Source organism: Mesoplodon densirostris, chromosome X (assembly GCF_025265405.1).
Source record: "Mesoplodon densirostris isolate mMesDen1 chromosome X, mMesDen1 primary haplotype, whole genome shotgun sequence".
NCBI classification, from domain to species: Eukaryota; Metazoa; Chordata; class Mammalia; order Artiodactyla; family Ziphiidae; genus Mesoplodon; species Mesoplodon densirostris.
This window is the reverse complement of record NC_082681.1, coordinates 52,716,022-52,728,261: the sequence shown is the minus strand read 5'-3', so window position 1 is coordinate 52,728,261 and position 12,240 is coordinate 52,716,022.

The window sequence follows — 12,240 nt, the reverse complement described above, 5'->3', positions numbered from 1 at the left end:
GAAACACAAAAGACCCTGAATAGCCAAAACAATATTTATGAAGAGGAACAGAGATGGAGGAATCATGTTACCTGACCTCGGACTATACTACAAAGCTACAGTGAGACAGGAGAAGATGGCAGAAGAGTAGGAGGCGGAGTTCACCTTCCTCCCCACAGATACATCAGAAAAACATCTACACGTAGAACTGCTCCTATAGAACACACACTGAACGCTGGCAGAAGGCCTCAGATTTCCCAAAAGGCAAGAAACTCCCCACGTACCTGGGTAGGGCAAAAGAAAATGAAAAAATAGAGACAAAAGAAAAGGGACAGGACCTGCACCAGTGGGAGGGAGCTGTGAAGGAGGAAAGGTTTCCACACACTAGGAAACCCCTTTGCGGGTGGAGACTGTGGGTGGCGGAGGCAGAGAGCTTCAGAGCCACAGAGGAGAGTGCAGCCACAGGGGTGCAGAGCGCAAAGCGGAGAGATTCCCGCAAAGAGGATCAGTGCCGACCAGCACTCACCAGCCTGAGAGGCTGGTCTGCTCACCTGCCGGGACAGGTGGGGGCTGGGAGCTGAGGCTCGGGCTTCAGAGCTTAGATCCCAGGGAGAGGACTGGCGTTGGCGACGTGAACAAAACCAGAAGGGGTTAGTGCACCATGGCTAGCCGGGAGGGAGTCCGGGAAAAGTCTGGAGCTGCCGAAGAGACAAGAGACTTTTTCTTGCCTCTTTGTTTCCTAGTGGTGAAGAGAGGGGATTAAGAGCTCCGCTTAAAGGAGCTCAAGAGATGGGCGTGAGCCGCAGCTATCAGCAGGGACCCCAGAGATGAAGAAGAGATGCTAAGGCTGCTGCTGCAGCCAGTAAGAAGCCTGTGTGCATGCAGAGGTCACTATCCACACCTACCCTCTCCGGAGCTTGTGCAGCCTGTCACTGCCAGGGTCCCGTGATACAGAGACAAGTTCCCCAGGATAATACACAGTGTGCCTCAGGCTGGTGCAACATCACGCTGGCCTCTGCCACCACAGGCTCACACCGCACTCCATACCCCTCCCTCCCTGAGTGAGCCAGAGCCCCCGAATCAGTGGCTTCTGTAAGCCTGTCCTGTCTGAGCGAAGAACAGATGGCCTCAGGAGACATACACACAGAGGCAGGGCCAAATCCAAAGATAAACACTGGGAGCTGTACAAACAAAGAACAGAAAGGGAAATTTCTCCCAGCAGCCTCAGAAGCAGAAGATTAAAACTCCACAATCAACTTGATGTACCCTGCATCTGTGGAATACCTGAGAGAAAAGGAATCACCCCAAATTGAGGAGGTGGACTTCGGGAGCAAGATAGATTACTTTTTCCCCCTTTCCTCTTCTTGTGAGTGTGTATGTGAATGTTTCTGTGTGACACTTTGTCTGTAAAGCTTTGCTTTCACCATTTTTCTTAGAGTTCTGTCCACCCATTTTTTGTTGTTTTTTTTAATTTTTATAATTTTTTCTTAATAATTATTTTTTATTTTAATAATTCTATTTTATCTTACTTTATTTTATTTTATCCTCTTTCTCTCTTTCTTTCTTTCCTTCTTTCTATTTTTTTCTCCCTTTTATTCTGAGCTGTATAGAGGACAGTCTCTTGGTGCTCCAGGCAAGTGTCAAGGCTGTGCCACTGTGGTGGGAGAGCCAACTTCAGGACACTGGTCCACAAGAGACCTCCCAGCTCGATGTAATTTCAAATGGTGAAAATCTCCCAGAGATCTCCATCTCAACACCAACACCCAGCTTCAGTCAATGACCAGCAAGCTACAGTGCTGGACACCCTATGACAAACAACTAGCAAGACAGGAACACAGCCCCATCCATTAGCAGAGAGGCTGCCTAAAATCATAGTAAGTTCACAGACACCCCAAAACACACCAGCAGACGTGGACCTGCCAACCAGAAAGACAAGATCCAGCCTCACCCACGAGAACACAGGCACTAGTCCCCTCTACCAGCAAACCTACACAACCCACCGAAACAAACTTAGCCAGAGGCAAAGACACCAAAAACAACGGGAACTACAAACCTGGAGCCTGCAAAAAGGAGACCCCAAACAGAGTAAGATAAGCAAAATTAGAAGACAGAAAAACACACAGCAGATGAAGGAGCAGGGTAAAAGCCCATCAGACCTAACAAAGGAAGAGGAAATAGGCAGTCTACCAGAAAAAGAATTCAGAGTAATGATAGTACAGATGATCCATAATCTTGGAAATAGAATAGAGAAAATGCAAGAAACATTTAACAAGGACTTAGAAGAACTAAAGAGGAATCAAGCAATGATGAACAACACAATAAATGAAATTAAAAATGCTCTAGAAGGGATCAGTAGCAGAATAACTGAGGCAGAAGAATGGATAAGTGACCTGGAAGACAAAATAGTGGAAAAAACTACTGCAGAGCAGAATAAAAAGAAAATAATGAAAAGAATTGAGGACAGTCTCAGAGACCTCTGAGACAACATCAAACACACAAACATTCGAATAATAGGGGTCCCAGAAGAAGAAGAGAAAAAGAAAGGGACTGAGAAAATATTTCAAGAGATTAGAGTTGAAAACTTCCCTAATATGGGAAAAGAAATAGTTAATCAAGTCCAGGAAGCAAAGAGAGTCCCATACAGGATTAATCTAAGGAGAAACACACCAAGACACATATTAATCAAACTATGAAAAATTAAATACAAAGAAAACATATTAAAAGCAGCAAGAGAAAAACAACAAATAACACACAAGGGAATACCCATAAGGTTAAGAGCTGAACATTCAGCAGAAACTCTGCAAGCCAGAAGGGAGTGGCAGGACATATTTAAAGTGATGAAGGAGAAAAACCTACAACTAAGATTACTCTAATCAGCAAGGATCTAATTCAGATTTGATGAAGAAATAAAAACATTACAGACAAGCAAAAGATGAGAGAGTTCAGCACCACCAACTCAGCTTTACAACAAATGCCAAAGGAACTTCTCTAGGCAAGAAAAACAGGAGAAGGAAAATACCTACAATAACAAATGCAAAACAACTAAGAAAATGGGAATAGGAACATACATATTGATAATTACCTTAAATGTAAATGGATCAAATGCTCCCACCAAAAGACACAGACTGGCTGAATGGATACAAAAACAAGACCTGTGTATATGTTGTCTACAAGAGACCCACTTCAGACCTAGAGACACATACAGACTGAAAGTGAGGGGATGGAAAAGCATATTCCATGCAAATGGAAATCAGAAGAAACCTGGAATAGCAATTGTCATATCAAACAAAATACTCTTTAAAATAAAGACAAAGAAGGACACTACATAATGATCAAAGAATCGATCCAAGAAAAATATATAACAATTGTAAGTATTTATGTACACAACATAGGAGAACCTCAATAAATAAGCCAAATACGAACAGGCATAAAAGGGAAATTGACAGTAACACAATGAAGTAGGGGACTTTAACACCCCACTTTCACCAATAGACAGATCTTCCAAAATGAAAATAAATAAGGAAAGACAAGCTTCAAATGGTACATTAAACAAGATGGACTTAAATGATATTTATAGGATATTCCATCAAAAAAAAACAGAATACACTTTTTTCTCAAGTCCTCATGGAACATTCTCCAGGATATATCATATCTTTGGTCACAAATCTAGCCAGGTTAAATTTAAGAAAATTGAAATCATATCAAGTATCTTTTCCGACAACAAATCTATGATACTAGATATCTATTACAGGAAAAGATCTGTAAAAAATGCAAGCACATGGTGGCTAAACAATACACTACTTAATAAGGAAGTGATCACTGAAGAAATCAAAGAGGAAATCAACAAATACCTAGAAACAAATGACAATGGAGACATGACGACCCAAAATGTCTAGGATGCAGCAAAGAGGGAAGTTTATAGAAATACAATCCTACCTTAAGAAACAGGAAACATCTCAGATAAACAACCTAACCTTGCACCTAAAGTAATTAGAGAAAGAAGGAGAAAAAAACCCAAAGTTAGCAGGAGGAAAGAAATCATAAAGATCAGATCAGAAATAAATGAAAAATAGATAAAGGAAATGGTAGCAAAGATCAATAAAACTAAGAGCTGGTTCTTTGAGAAGATAAACAAAAATGATAAACCATTAGCCAGACTCATCAAGGAAAAAAGGGAGAAGACTCAAATCATTAGAATTAGAAATGAAAAAAGAGAAGTAACAACTGACACAGCAGAAATACATAGGATCATGAGAGATTGCTACAAGCAACTCTATGCCAATAAAATGGACAACCTGGAAGAAATGGACAAATTCTGAGAAATGCACAACCTGCCGAGACTGATCCAGGAAGAAATAGAAAATATGAGCAAAACAATCACAAACACTGAACCTGAAACTGTGAATAAATTCTTCAAACAAACAAAAGCCCAGGACCAGATGGCTTCAGAGGTGAATTCTATCAAACCCTTAGAGAAGAGCTAATACCTATCCTCCTCAAACTCTTCCAAAATATACCAGAGGGAGGAACTTTCCCAAACTCATTCTATGAGGCCACCATCACCTTGATACCAAAACCAGACAAAGATGTCACAAAGAAAGAAAACTACAGGCCAATATCACTGATGAACATAGACGCAAAAAAAGCTCAACAAAATACTAGCAAACAGAATCCAACAGCACATTAAAAGGATCATACACCATGATCAAGTGGGTTTATTCCAGGAATGCAAGGATTATCCAATATAGGCAAATCAATCAACGGGGTACACCATATTAACAAACTGAAGGAGAAAAACCATACGATCATCTCAATAGATGCAGAGAAAACTTCTGAGAAAACTCAACACCCATTTATGAAAAAAACCCTGCAGATAGTAGGCATAGAGGGAACTTTCCTCAACATAATAAAGGCCATATATGATAAACACACAGCAAACATCCTCCTCAATGGTAAAAAATTGAAACCATTCACACTAAGACCAGGAACAAGACAAGGTTGCCCACTCTCACCACTATTATTCAACATAAATTTGGAAGTTTTACCTACAGCAATCAGAGAAGAAAAAGAATTAAAAGGAATCCAAACTGGAAAAAAAAGAAGTAAATCTGTCACTCTTTGCAGATGACATTATACTATACATAGAGAATACTAAAGATTCTACCAGAAAACTACTAGAGCTAATCATTGAATTTGGTAAAGTAGCAGGATAAAAAATTAATGCACAGAAATCTCTGGCATTCTTAAACACTAGCTATGAAATATCTGAAAGTGAAATTAAGAAAACACTCCCATTTACCATTGACACAAAAATAATAAAATATCTTGGAATCAAACTACCTAAGGAGATAAAAACCTGTATGCAGAAAATTAAAAGACACTGATGAAAGAAATTAAAGATGATACAAATAGATGGAGAGATATACCATGTTCTTGGATTGGAAGAGTCAACATTGTGAAAATGACTCTACTATCCAAAGCAATCTACAGATTCAATGCAATCCCTATCAAACTACCAATGGCATGTTTCACAGAAGTAGAACAAAAATTTTCATAATTTGTATGGAAACACAAAAGACCCCGAATAGCCAAAGCAATCAGAGAATGAAAAACAGAGCAGGAGGAATCAGGCTCACTGACTTCAGACTATACCACAAAGCTACAGTAATCAAGACAGTATGGTACTGTCACAAAAACTGAAATACAGATCAATGGAACAGCACAGAAGGCCCAGAGATAAACCCACACACATATTATCACCTTATCTTTGATAAAGGAGGCAAGAATATACAGTGGAGAAAAGACAGCCTCTTCAATCAGTGGTGTTGGGAAAACTGGACAGCTACATGTAAAAGTATGAAATTAAAACACTCGCTAACACCATACACAAAAATAAACTCAAAATGGATTGAAGACCTAAATGTAAGGCCAGACACTATCAAACTCTTAGAATAAAACATAGGCAGAACACTCTATGACATAAATCACAACAAGATCCTTTTGGACCCACGTCCTAGAGAAATGGAAATGAAAGCAAAAATAAACAAATGGCACCTAATGAAAGTTCAAAGCTTTTGCATAACAAAGAAAACATAAACAAGACCAAAAGACAACCCTCAGAATGGGAGAAAATATTTGCAAATGAAGCAACAGACAAAGGATTAATCTACAAAATTTACAAGCAGCTCATGCAGCTCAATAACAAAAAAACAAACAACATAATCCAAAAATGAGCAGGAGACCTAAATAGACATTTCTTCAAAGAAGATATACAGATTGCCAACAAACACATGAAAGAATGCTCAACATCATTAATCATTAGAGAAATGAAAATCAAAACTACAATGAGATATCATCTCACACCAGTCAGAATGACCATCATCAAAAAATCTAGAAATAATAAATGGTGGAGAGGGCGTCGAGGAAAGTGAACACTCTTGCACTCTTGGTGGGAATGTAAATTGATACAGCCACTATGCAGAACAGTATGGACGTTCCTTAACAACCTACAAATAGAACTACCATACGCCCCAGCAATCCCTTTACTGGGCATATACCCCAAGGAAACCATAATTCAAAAGGAGTCATGTACCAAAATGTTCATTGCAGCTCTATTAACAATAGCCAGGACATGGAAGCAACCTCAGTGTCCAGCAACAGATGAATGGATAAAGAAGATGTGTCACATATATACAGTGGAATATTACTCAGCCATAAAAAGAAACAAAATTGAGTTATTTGTAGTGAGGTGGATGGACCTAGAGTCTGTCCTACAGAGTGAAGTAAGTCAGAAGGAGAAAAACAAATACCGTATGCTAACACATATATATGGAATCTAAGGGGAAAAAAAAGGTCGTGAAGAACCTTGGTGTAAGCCAGGAATAAAGACACAGACGTGCTAGAGCCAGGACTTGAGGATATGGGGAGGCGGAATGGCAAGCTGTGACAAAGTGAGAGAGTGGCATGGACATATATACACTACCAAGTGTAAAATACATAGCTAGTGAGAAGTAGCCACATAGCCCAGGGAGATAGCACCACTAGGTAGTTTGTGACCACCTAGAGGGGTGGGATAGGGAGGGTGGGAGGGAGGGAGATGCAAGAGGGAAGAGATATGGTAATATATGTATGTATAACTGATTCACTTTGTTATATAGCAGAAAATAGCACACCATTGTAAAGCAATTATTCTCCAATAAAAATATTTTTTAAAAAGTTACAGTAATCAAAACAGTATGGTCCTGGCACAAAAACAGAAACATAGGTCAGTGGAACAGGATAGAAAGCCTAGAGATAAACCCACACACTTATGATCAATTAATCTATGACAAAAAGGGCAAGAATATACAATGGAGACAATACAGTCCCTTCAATAAGTGAGGAAATCTGTAAAAGAATGAAATTAGGACATTCTCTAACACCATATACAAAAATAAACTCAAAATGGATTAAAGATCTAAATGTAAGGCTGGCAACCATACAACTGGAAGAAAATATAGGCAGAACACTCTTTGACATAAATCATAGCAATATTTTTTTATTCTGTCTCCTAAACAAAGGAAATAAAAGCAAATATAAACAAATGGGACCTAATTAAACCTAAAAGCTTGGCCACAATAAAAGAAACCATCAACAAGAGGCAAAGACTATGTGCTGAATAGGAAAAGATATTTTCAAATGGTATGACTCCTAAGAAATTAACATACAAAATATATAGATTCAGTATCAAAAAAGCAAACAAACCAATTAAAACGTGAGATGAATACCTGAATAGACATTTTTCCAAAGAAGACATACAGGTGGCCAATAGACACATGAAAATATGCTCAACTTCATTAATCATTAGAGAAATGCAAATTAAAACCACAATGAGATATCACCTCACACCTGTCAGAATGGCTATCATCAAAAAGAACACAAATAACAATTATTGACAAGGATGTGGAGAAAAGAGAACCATTGTACACTGTTATTGGGTAAATATAAATTGGTGCAGTAACTGTGGAAAACAGTACGGAGGTTACTCAAAAAACTAAAAGTGAAACTACCCTATGACTTAGTGATTCCAGTCCTGGGTATATATCTGAAAAAAAAAATGAAAACACTAATTCAGTAAAATACATGCACCCCAGTGTTCATAGCAACATTATTTACAATTTCCAATATATGGAAGTAACCTTCGTGTCCATCAACAGGTAAATGGATAAAGAAGATATGTCTCACACACACACACACACACACACACACACACACACACACATGCAATGAATACTACTTAGCCATAAAAAAGATTGGAATTTTGCTGTTTACAACAACATGAATAGACTTGGAGGGTATTATGCTGTGAAATAAGTCAGACAGAGAAAGTTAAATACTGTATGTTATCACTTATATGTGGAATTGAAAAAATATAACAAACTAAACAATGTAACAGAAAAGAAACAGGCTCATAGATATAGAGAACAAACTAGTGGCTGCCAATGGGGAGAGTAAAGGGGGGAAGGGTGATATAGGGGTAGGGAATTATGAGGTACAAACTATTTTGTATAAATTAAACAAGCTACAAATTTATATTATACAGCACAGGGAATATAGCCAATATTTTATAATGAGTATACAGGCAGTATAACCTTTAAAAATCACGAATCACTGTGTTGTGCATCTGTAACTTATATAATATTGTATATAAACAACAAAAAAACATTAAATAAAAAAAAACTTAAGCAGAGTGTCTACCTGTATGCCCTTGTGTTTCCTCTCCATCAGTAAGCTGGGAACTGTGATATCTACCTTGCAATTTAAGACATATATGTATACATAGACAGACAGATATAGTTGTATAGATACATATCACACACTGTTTGGCACCCAGGTGACATTCAATTAATAGTAGGTATTACTACTACTGCTACGAATTGCTATTATCCTTATTACCCCAGCCTGTTATACCTGGTACAGTGTAAGTAGCATAGAAAGCAAATTCAGGTATGTTCAAAAGAGGCAGTTAAATTTGGTCTTGGGCACATTTTTTTTTTTTAGAGAAAAAATTTTATTTTTGTTTTTTTCGTTCTTTATTTTATTGAAGTATACTTGATTCACAATATTATATTAATTTCAGATATATAGCACAGTGATTCAGTATTTTTACATATTATACTACATTAAAAGTTATTGTAAGATAATGGTTATAATTTCCTGTGCTATTCAATATATCCTTCTTGCTTATTTATTTTATACAGAGTTGTTTGTATCTCTTAAGGTCTTGGGCACAGTTAAGTATTATGTTTAATCTCTTTATTTATTTCTCAAATTAAACTGATTAAATTTTAATATCTTATGCTTATATACTCCTTTATCATTTTCATAGAGCTTTCAAAAAACATCTATTGCTATTTGAATTGTTTTCAACAATTTTTGTCTACTTTTTCATCCTGACCAAGCATTATTCTGAGACAACTGCAGTATTAGAATTGTCAAATTGTGAAATGACAGAGATGGAATATTATTTAGTCTGCTCCTCAGGGACATAGGAAGAAAGTGAAGCCTCAGAAGGTTGAAATAACCTGCCCCCAAACACATAGAAAATAAGTAGCTATTCTGAAACATTTGCAATAAATACAATAAATATCAACAAAAACTATCATAAGAAGATACAGTTCCAAGTCCAATCAATAGACCAATAATTCTAAGTGATATTTAATAAAAAAACAAATTCAAAACAACAAAAAGCATCAACAGCTTCTCAGATCACATTTTTAATGCAATGTGAACCTGAGATTAAGTATATCAATGTACATTGTGTAAGCATATTATTGACTTAGCACAGCCATGAGTACATTTTGTGTCTATGCCACAAGCATTTCCAAAGTCATATTTAGAGTAATGTTTAATTTTGATGTAATTCCATTTTGAGAATTTCTTTATTCCTATAGTATAGCACCAGGAATAGAAATGCAAACCTGTAAGTCTTTTTTGTGGTATGACATTTTAATATAGTAGTCCTCAACTTTTTTTCAGTTGGCTGATCTTTTTGGCAAAACAAAATCTTCATGACCTTTTAATCTCATCCTCTTGAGTTTCCCCCAGGAAATAAATCACTATATTCAATTTTATAAAATATTTTAAGTAACATATTAATTCACAGCAGAAACAAAAGTGAAGACAACATTCCCTTATTACATATATAAACATTTTAGTGATTAATTCACAGACTACTTAAGATTATTAAATATTAAAATTCATGTAGGAGAACTAATATTTACTTAGTTTTCACTATTTTCCATGCACTATGTTTAGAATTGTATATTGTCATAATGATGAATCTTAATGGTCACTCTCTTAGGTAAGTGTTATTCTTGATTATATCTTGACCTTTTTCAGATAAAGAACCTGATGTTCAGCAAGTTTAAGTAATTTGTTCATGGTTACATAACCCGAATTTGAACAAAGGCTTTACTGACTGTAGAGCCTATTCTCTTTCCACTATGTCATGCTGCCCCAAAAAACACTCAAATATTGTTTACAAAAATCTAAGAAAAGGAAATGCTTCTCAGGTCTGGCCCAGATCTGGTATCAAATAAAAATAGAATTTTGCCCCGGGCACAAGCTCCCATAATGGTCAGAACACTCCTCCATCTTGTTCTCCCTATTGATGCCACAGAGTATTTGATGGTTGCAATAGATATCAGAGACAGTAGACACAGAAGCAATACCTGGGAGGATGTCTATGTCTAACAGGGGATAAACAATTAATTATCAGGAAAAGAAAAGGGAAGTCCTAGTGGAAACTGCACTGCATGACAGTCTTACACTTCTCTTACTCAGCCTTTCCTTTACCTCTCCCATAGCTTATTTCCTTATTCTGTATTCGTTTTTCCTTTCCTCATCTGCCTGCTCCGACCCAGCACATTTAGCAGTAACCCCTCCCCAAATAAATGTGGAAAGTATTGAAAAAATATAAAACTATAGTAATATATCCACAACACTCTACTTTCTTTTTCTACTGATATTTTACCATTCAGTAGCGCTTGGTCTATGTGTTTCTGATTCAGTTCCTAATGTACATGAAGCCTTAATTTGCATGAAGAAATATATATCTTGAGTAATCGCTGCATATGTTCTCCAACCATTATATTCTAGTATAATGTCAGGCACACAGTGGGTGCTCAATATACATATATGTTCATGATGATAGTGATAATGAAGATGATAATGATCATAAAACTGGTACATTTTTTAAAAGCTACAGTTTGTGACACTAGAGTACCATTTAAGTTATCTCAGTGACTACTGATTAGTGTCTCCTATTAAAGCATAGAGTTTATGATAAAGTTAATGTAAGGACCTTAAACAGTACTTTGCACATTTAGATGTTCTTGGTGTTTAAAACTCTAGTTTTACCTCAAAGGAGTCTAACACGTGTGATGACAGCTGGCACAGGATTTTAGAGAAAACTGATCAGACAAAATGAGAATGTTCACAGCATGTTGGACTCTTCACAGAAAATAATGTCAGCAATAGACCAAAATTATGAAATATATATGAACACACACCTGTTGGTTTTCAGGGAAAATGGCATCACACAAGATTTACTCTAAGAGAGCCACTATACTTGTTACCCAGCCTATACCCACTGGCCTGTACCCACTCCTGTATTCTGGAGAAGCACTTATGATCCCTGGGGCCTCTCCAACATCATGTATAAAGAGACTGGCACAGGCTTCGGTGAACTAATCTCCAATAATCTACGTAGGTTACTTAATCCCTAGCATTCTTTACTTCCAACATACATTTAAGATATCTAAAATTCTATAAAATTCCACACTAAAGAAATTTTGTAATTTACCTTTAAAGAAAAATTTTTAAAATAATTTAAATCAATGTGGAAATGGAATATATGATCTGTCCAGAAAGTGAGAAAATCATTATTGGCAATAGTTTTTGGCTAGGCTTAGGAAGGGAATATGTTGACATTTGCACGTGCATAAATGCATAATATTAAATTGTTATGATTCAGATTCACTGATCAGGAAAGACTATGGGTAAAAAAGAACTTCTGAAGAGTCAGTGTCGGCTCCATTTAGTCTGGGACTCTGGAGAATAGGTGTTCACTAAGAATATAAAACTTCTCCAAACTAAAGAGCTCTTTCATGGCTCAAAAGTAAGCTGGAATCCTTTCAAGATTAAACGTTCTACTAAAATTTTCACAATTTCCTGAACCTAAAAATGCCATGAGAAACTTTCTTTTTATTTCTCTTCCTT